The sequence below is a fragment of the Urocitellus parryii genome, unplaced genomic scaffold (assembly GCF_045843805.1).
Source record: "Urocitellus parryii isolate mUroPar1 unplaced genomic scaffold, mUroPar1.hap1 Scaffold_37, whole genome shotgun sequence".
Classification (NCBI taxonomy): domain Eukaryota; kingdom Metazoa; phylum Chordata; class Mammalia; order Rodentia; family Sciuridae; genus Urocitellus; species Urocitellus parryii.
In genome coordinates, this window is record NW_027553327.1 from 12,310,273 (window position 1) to 12,319,469 (window position 9,197).

Consider the following 9,197-nt stretch of genomic DNA (forward strand, 5'->3'; position numbering starts at 1 on the left):
CGCCCCGCCGGGCGCCCTGGACCCTCCTCGCTCACCTTGCGTCTTCCTTTGACACTTGCTCCTAGACCCGCCGGAGGAGCCTCAAGGCGTTTCCCCCAGGAGACCCTTGGGGTTGGAGGAGGAGGCTCTGGGCAGGGACGCCGCGGGGCGCTCAGGCCTGGGCTTGACCAGGCGCCGCCGAGGGAGCTGGCATCAGGTCGCGCGAGGCCCTGCAGCGCTCCTGCAAACTTTTCCGCATGTAGCACCACCGCGCGAGGCTGAGCCTCCCCGCGCCAGAGGCCTCCAGTACGGCCAGGGGCGCGGGAGGCCGCAAACTTGACCCATGGGAGCCGCTGCCGCTGCGGGCTTTCACTGCCTCCTTGTGTAGGAAAGCAGCTCGTGCTTGTGGAGAGTTGTCCTGAGGAGCCCAGGGATGCAGGGCCACCACCTTCCAATGGGTTGGGATCCCGCGGGCCATCACCAGCCCCTTGGCACCTCATTGTCCGTGGGAGCAGAACCCAACCGCCTGTCACCCTATCGCCCTGGAGAGCCCACTCGGGGAGGAAGGGAAGGGAAGTGACCAGGTCCACAGGCCCTGTATCTTCAGGTATAATAATAGGAAAAATATGCCTCCTACATTACATGAGGGTAATTCTTTGCATTATTCAAAAAATTTAGCAAAAATGGTTTTAATCAAAGGTCAGAATAAACACACACACACACACACACACACACACACGCACCCACACACATACACACACGGAGAGAGAGAGAGATTTGAATTTGGACCCAACAAATTAACAGCAAAATAATCCCCAATTATTTCTATTACACCTTATATAGCCTATAATTTTGCTTTCCAGATACAATAAATTGAGTTAAAATACTACTTTGAAAATTGTATCAAAATAAAACATTGTTGGGAAAGGTAATATATTCCTTGTAGCTTTAAAATTCCTTACAGTCTCTATTGTTCATCTTTGCATTGCTCAACAGAGCATGGGACAACCCAGTATGAACCATTAAATTAAAAATAGCTAAAAATGCACAAGAGAGCACTGTTTGGGAAAAAACAAAAAGATTTAGAAGTAGTTAATCATTTCTTTAGATTTATTTGATTTTGGAAATTTCATCTGACTTTCCTAAACCTTAGATTTTAATTTGTAAAAACAGCCATCATAATGTGAGGCTCATGCCTTTGTTCCAAATATGGAGGGAAAAGTGGCACAGAACTATTAATTGAGGCAATATTCTGTCATTAATTTTGCAACATGAATGGAACATCATTAGCAGTATGCCAAGTGACTGGTAACAGAGATAAAATGCATGAGATAAAGCTACACTGAGAGACACCATCCAAACAAAATTTGCCTGCCACATAATAATACCTAAGTTAATGTAAACTAAGGTGGCATTTAGTACTGTCCCATTCAGTCAAAATTAATATTTTGATGCAGTTTAACCCTTATAAGAACTGGATGAGTTTATCCAGGGTAAGCAGGCAAGGATTTTTTCCAGAGGAATTTATATATTAGTTTACTGATTAAGAAGCAATGACGAAGCTTCAGCCTAGAATCTCACAATGATCTTCCTCAGCGTGAAACTGATACATTAGAACAATTATCCTCAATTTTATTGGCCATTTTTCAGGAACCACCTGTCTCTAGAGACTTCCATCTCACATGTGTCAGTTATTTTTTCTTGGTCACTACCAGAATTTTTTGAATTTGAAGACCACCATTAAATTAATCACATTAAGAATGGCTAGTATTTAAAATATCTTATAATTGCAATATGCACATAAAGCTTTATTTGAAGTTTGTTTCTGTCAGGGAAATAAGGTATTTCAAATAAAAATATTTGCATTTCAAATAGATGCTCATAATGCTTGAACTACATTTAGTCATTTATAATTTAATCATTTTGATATGAAATGCTGATGATGAAATGCAGAAGGAGAAATTTATCATTCTCTCAGCTTCAAAAATATCTAAATTAAATCTGGCCCTGGTCAGTTATGGATGTACCAACACTCAGAATTCTGCCCTGAATTAAAGGAAAGTTTTTAAAAATGGTTTGAAGCTTAAAACAAAACTCCTTTCCACTAAAACAAAAGGAAACAACCTCACTTCTGAAATATCATGTAGTGGGTTTACAATTAATTCACAGTGAAGATAATGAAGGGTAGGGAGAAAGAGAATGTAAATAATATGGCCACCATAATGTGTATAGCATAGCATATGAAGAGTGAGGTGGCAGCCACTGTTTGTGCCCTGCAATTAAATACTAAGTTCATTTAGAAGTGTATGCATTATATGTGATGTTCCCATCTTTATATATCATGATATTTAATAGCTCTGTGCTATTTAGTGCTATAATATATGCATATATAAATATATATATATATATATATATATATGTTATATATTATACACACATATAGACACAAGTTTTTTTTTTGAAAAAAAAAAACAGGATTAAATCTTTCTTCTGAACTGGATTAACTCTTTCACTTCTAAGAGTGATTTTTTTCTATTCTCTTCAATTCCTATAATTTATTTGTTTAATAATCATTGTGTATTTCATAAGTATTTATTGAATAAATGCTCCTTACTGTTTTAAGTGGTTCTAAAATAATAGGGCAATTATCTTTTCTGATAGGTGGTGTGGTATTCCTATTCACTGATACTTGTAATTTGGAGTAGATGACAAAAGAAAGAGAAATGGAATGGTGCACAGAGGTAAAAATAACTTGACTGCATTTAAAAAATAAACCAAAAGAACAAATGTAACACTTAGATAATGAACAGCATCTTAGGGCCTTTTTTCTTCATGTTAATCATAAAAAATAAATAAACAAAAATTAAAAAAAAAGAAGAAGAAGAAAGTGATATATTTGGGAGAAATCAGGCAGAACAAATTCTGTGAGAAATGTCATCAGTTCTGCAAGATAAAACGAGCCAATAAAACTAATCTATGAGGGGCTTTTAGATTTTTATTAGATTGTAGATTGCAAGCATTTTGTGAAGTTTTTGTAAAAATAGCAATTGATTTCCCCTCTAACCAAGCAATTTAATCTACTATACAAGTCGCAAAACCAGCTGTGGGATAGTGGGTTTCCCTGTAGGATCAGTGAGCTAGAAGCAGTACACCTGCCTCTAGGCTTCTAAAATAATCATTTGGCAAAGATAATTTTATTGGGCAGAAATAAAGGTTAACAACCTTTGTAAAGCTCTTTAGAGCCAGAATGATTCAAGTGGTACATTCATCTCCACATTCCTTCTTCTTTCAGTCTTGTTCCTTTCTGTAGTAAGCAGAAATTGAGACTCGTAGGTTTCAGTTATGCAGTTCAGCATACTGGCAGAAATGAATATATTCATACAAAATATATTAAATGTATGGCATGCTCTGAGCACTATGCAAAAGAATGGAAGGTAAATGTGAAAGGAAAGAATTTCATACTAGAGGCTATGCAAGAATTGAGGGGCAGAAAAACCACACTGAATTTGATTACATGGCTAGACTACCTGAAGGAGCATTGATTTACAGATTTTCCCTTTTACCTGGGAAAGTGAAAATATTGAATGCTTAGGAAGTACACTGAGCTAGTCTTCAAAGATGTTCATTTTAGTGAGAAATTTTCCTAATCATTACTATGAAGATATTTCCTTCCTAGGACTGGATTCTTGGCAGAGGGACATTTAGTAATAGGTCCTAGAGACTGTTCAGGAGGGAGGAAAAAATGGAGTGGGGAAGAATTACTGGTCTAATTATTAGAGGAGGAGAAAGATGTGGCATCCAATATGAACAGTTAATAGGACAGTTTGGTCCACAGTAGCCATAACACCCATGGATGACTTCTACCATTGCTTCTTCAGAAGATGTATAAACCCACATTCCTGGATTCTTTCTGGTTACCTGCACTACTTTATGACAAAAAAGGTTCCATGTGGTTCATCAAAGCCATAGCTACTGGATGAACTACTATTAATGTCATGAGCTTTTTTTTTTTTTTTTGTAAATTTGGAAATGTAGAATGAATGGAGTATTCCTGCTCAGAATGTTTTATGGATGTTACTTTATGGTGATTATTTTAAAATAATAGAGAAATCAGTATCATTATTATGCAAATATATCCCTTATTGAATACTTAAAATGTTTTAGACATTGTTTTAATCATTTTATCTTAATGTATCATAACCCCAAAAAATTCCTGCATTGCAGAAAATAAAAAAGAAGTCTGTTATGAAAATCAATCAAAATCTCTCTCTCTCTCCCTCCATCAAGTTTTCTCTATTATTAAACAAAGAAAATACTCACTATAAACTTGAAAAATATAAGTATTAAAAGAAAAGTAGCTCATCTTCCCACCATCCCAACATATTGTTTTATGTTTAGTTATCCAAATATGCACAGCTATTCCAATTCTTTGTGCCCTGAGTTCAGGTAATATATTTGAGAGGTAAATTCAAATATTGAGATATAGTATATTATTCAGATATTGAGTATTTGATATTAGTGAATGAGATAGTAAGAAATTAACATGAATGTTGTCTAAAGTTTTTAGATTCCTAAATTCTGATATGGAGAAGTTGTAGTGTTTGTGTTCTCTTATTTGTACTTTTTTATTATTTTGAAATATGAACATAAAGGTATAAAAATATGATTCTACTATGTAATTATAAATCTACATGCATTATAGTATTTTAAAGTATATATTGGTTTCCCACTTTATAAAGTTATTATACAATAATTACATGCCCAACTGAATCATGTAAAAAATTCCATAGCAAATAATTTTTATAGTTTACTTGGATATTTGCTATTGATAATAGTGTTATGATTTCTGCAAAAACTAATCTATAATGTTGCAATAAATATTTGTTTCAGATTTTTGTTTTCTTTATATCTTTTGCATTATTTTAAGAATAGATCCCAGACATGGAACCATAAAATCAAGTAATGCCAACTGTGTTTTATTCCCTTTAAAATTTGCTAAAGAAGTTCTTGAATGATGGACTGATTTACATTCACATGTTCAGTTAGGATAGTGATTTCTTTCAGCATAGCCAGGTCTTTGTAATAGTTCAAACTCTCTTTTATAAGGCACACATGCTTCCTTATATTCATTTACTTTGATTTCTGATCAGGTAGGTTTTTACCATCCTCCCACATATACTTGTCAACCATACATTCTTACCTTTTATCTTTTTAAGTGATGTCTGATGTTTCCCATACTCATTATTATGGCAGTCATCAACTTCAAAGTTGTTTAGCAAGGATTATTAAAAAATTTAAAGTCAGAATCAATGAGCAGAATTCCTTCTGTTCTTGAGTTTTAATGAAGCTTAGATATTTGTCATTGAGTAGTATGGATTATTGTCTTTCTTAAATTATTTACCTAATACCCATGTCTTTTTGCACAACTGAAGATTTTTTTTTTTTACTTTGTATAACCTTTTATATAACTCGGTGATATAGTATCCTGTACACTCAAATAATTTTAGTGGATCCATTATTTTATAGCTTACATAAAAAGTACAGGGTATAGCAAGACAGAAGAAGTTATTTTGTTGTGTTAAAAAGAGCAATGCCCAGAGTAAATCTCATTTCTTTTATTCATGTGTGTTTATTAATAACATACCTCATTATTTTATGTCTCACTGGAATTTTAAGTATTTTCAAAGATTCTTGATAAAATAAGTTTAGTTTATAGTCTAGTGAAAATACATTTCTAGAACTCTATAAGTTATTTCTTAAAATACCATATGAAATTTCAATATTATGAATTATATAACACTGATTTTAATTACAGATGAATGACCAAAAGTAATTTCAGATATTACGTTATTATTAAGATAATATATATTATCTTGAGTTTTGCTTTATCATTGAGAGACATTCATTCTCTATAAAATTCTCAGTTATGTTTCTTGAATAAATTACTTTATTAACATTTATATCCCAAAAGTTTAATATTTTATGAAATAGTCCAAGTTTTCCCAAACACACTTAAAAATATATGTTTATTTCCCTGTATTACTCAGATTTGATTTACTTTAATAAAGACCTTGGTGCTTCTTTTAATTATGGCTCAAATTATCACTTGACAATACATCTTTCAAACCATCTTTCCTTGACACTGATTGGTGAACAATGTTGGATTTATAAGCCATTAAGAAGTCATTCCATGACATGCTCTGTAATTAATTAGAAGCCAAGTAATAATAAAATGCAATTAACTCCATGTCTAAAAGTTTAAAAAAATTAGTTCATGAAGAAGAAAAAAAATGCATATAGTTCAATAGAGAAATAATTTCACTTTAGAAAGGAATGTTACCAAAAAAGCAATTCTCTGCCTCCTTCAGTCCATCAATTCTTATCTTCTTCAGCTATTTTGGCCCCGGTCTTGCCAGCACACAGCAGCCAGAGGGTCAGCTCACGCCCTTCCTCAGCCCAGGCCCTTGCAGCACAGTCTGCCGTCACCTTCCCAGCACCTTCACCTGTTGTTCTGCTGCAGCCATACTCCTTCCGGAAGGTCCCTCCCCAGGCCTGGGGACTGGCTGTGGCCTCCACGGAGCACAGCTTCCCAGTCCTCCTGCCCTGCCACCCCTGCCTCTCCATCTGTGGAGAAGGGCAGTGCTGACCCCCACCCGCACTGTCCTGGCCGCGGTCTTCCTGGGCATATCCCCCTCCCCCTGCTGTCTGCCCCCTCACCTGCTCATCATCCGTCTCTCCCCCTGCGGTGGAAGCTTTGAGGCACTGCACGGCCAAAAGGAAGCTTGGGCTTGAGGATGGAGGCCCCCGCTTTGGCCTGGGCCCCCGCACCCCACCAACAGAGCAGACCTCGGTTTTCAAGTCACTGTTGCTTTGGGTTCCTGACAGGGCAGCCAGCGATGACCCCCAGCCATGACCGTCTCCGTTCTACACAGGGGAAACCGAAGTCATGCACTCAAGGCCACAAAACTCCTAAAGGTATGGCCAGGTGTTGAGCAGGTCACAGGTCACTGTGACTTCAACACCACTGGGCCACTTTCACCTAACCCCCACACTTAGGGGAGGGTGGGATCGACGAGGGTTGGCCCTTCGGCGGAGTCGATCCTACACTGCCCTGTGGAGGCCAGGGCTTTAGGACACACTGAACACACTGCTGAGCCCCAGTGTGCTAAACTGAAGCCTCGAGGCCAAGCCTCTGCAGACCTCCAAGAGAAAGGGCAGCTGGGCCCCACGCCAGGGCTCCCTTTGCGCAGGTCTCAGGATGTGAGCCCTTGCCGGGCCCAGCAGGGGTGGGCAAGGGGGGTGCAGTGGTCCCGCAGCAAATGTGTGTCCCCAGGCCCTCCAGGGTGGGGTCTGAGGGTGGTGGGCCCCACCTGGCCCCAGACAGCAGCACGGGGAGCGGGGCTGGCCAGACAGTATGACCTTCACAGATGTCTGCTGCTCAGATAAGAGCTGCAGGTTATCATGTCGGCCACCTGGAGGGGACTTCCCATGAGCCTTCAGTCAAGAATTCCACAAGATGAGAACCTGCTTTCCTCCATAATTTTGTCCCTTTTCTCAAATTTCTGTGCCTGGACACAGGTGGAGGGCATACAAGGAGACACACACACAGCGGCCAGCCAGGACGCACAGGCCTCTACCGGGCTCTGGCAGGTTCCCCTGCAGGCCCCTGGGAAATTCACACATGGTCACCCTACATGTTTGGGCAGGAGGCAGGTCATGGAGGCACAAGAACAGAAGCGGTCATTTCTGAGCACGTTCTCCATGTCATTTCCTTCTCCTGGTGTCCTCGCACCAGAGCCCAGCTGACCCCACCCAGGCTGGCGCTGACCACCAAGGGCCACAGGGTCTCTGTAGGGTACAGCCCTCAGTCTTCTCTGGGCCAGGCAGCACCATGGCCACCTTCTGCCCAGCCTCAGCCTTGGGCAGATCCAGGCTGAGACCAGCACACACTCAGCCTGCCCTGCCCTGTCCAGGGATCCTGTGTCCAGGAAGGCCAGTGAGGGGAGCACAAGGCCTCACCCAGGACAAGAGCTGAGACCTCAGGCTGCTCAGGCCACATCACAGGCAGAGGGTAGAGGGTAGGATATGTGCACCCCGGCTGGCCAGCATGAGACACCCCAAAGACTTTCAATTTCTCACTGCGAAAGGGAGAGGCAGCAATGACCCCAACCGCGCACTTGCCCACACCCTGGCCTCGCTCGGGAAGCCTGTGGTGTGGGTGGGGAGGGCCTGGGGTCCTCACCTGTGTCCTCCGCAGGCAGACTCGGGAGTTGCTGATACTAAAGACAGGGAGACCACTCTAGGGCTGGCTACTCCCAGCAGCAGATCAAGAGGAATGTTACCGGTCTCCCCAAAAAGGTGCACCCAAGTGGGGCTTAACTCCAGGAAAGACTGTGACCCACGAGGTCAGAAGTGACTGGACCTCAGAGAGCCCTGCCTTGCGTGGGGATTCTCGGGCCTCTTTGCTGATTAGAACTCAGCTCCTTCAAGGGCCTGGATCCTGGAGACAGAAATCCCTGTTTTCCCTCTGTGAGGCTGTGGGATAAGCTATAATGGGGAGGGGGTAGAGAATCAAAGGGACACAGCTGGGAGTCCTGGGGCACAGTTGGGCTGTGTCCAGATCCTCCTTCCAGCAGCTGCAGCCCCCCACCCCGTCCCTGTGCCCTTGGCTACCCTGCAGCTGGGCAGGACAGTGGCCCCAAGGAGATATGCAGGTATGCAGCATGCCTGGGCTCCAGAGAGCCTTCCCAGCTGTGCAGAGGCCCAGGCAGATCAGATGCTGCCTGGTGATGAAGGCCCCTGACAGCTGAGGAGTGATGGGGCAGTGAGCAGGGGGAGGGAGGCAGGCAGGTTCTCCCTGGGGGCAGAGTGGAGCCGGCAGGGAGAGAAGGCTGAGGCGGTGGGTGCCCAGTGGGCAAGAGAGACTGGTTCTAGGACCAGGCCGGGCCAGGACCTCCAGGTCACAACCGCAGGCCACGGCTGGGACACCCGGTGCGTAGGCTTTGCACTCCGAGGAAGACAGACAGGCCTGGGGAACAGGAAGTTTGCAGCCAAAGGCTGGGGAGCGCCGGTGCCGACTGCCTTCATCCCAGAGGCCAGGCCAGGGCGGCCCTGGGCCCAGGCTCTGCCGCCTGCCCAGTGTGAGCCCCCAGGCCTGCTGCCCTTGATGCTGCCAGCTGGGGTGCTGCCCCAGAGAGATGGCCTTCTCCGCCTCCATG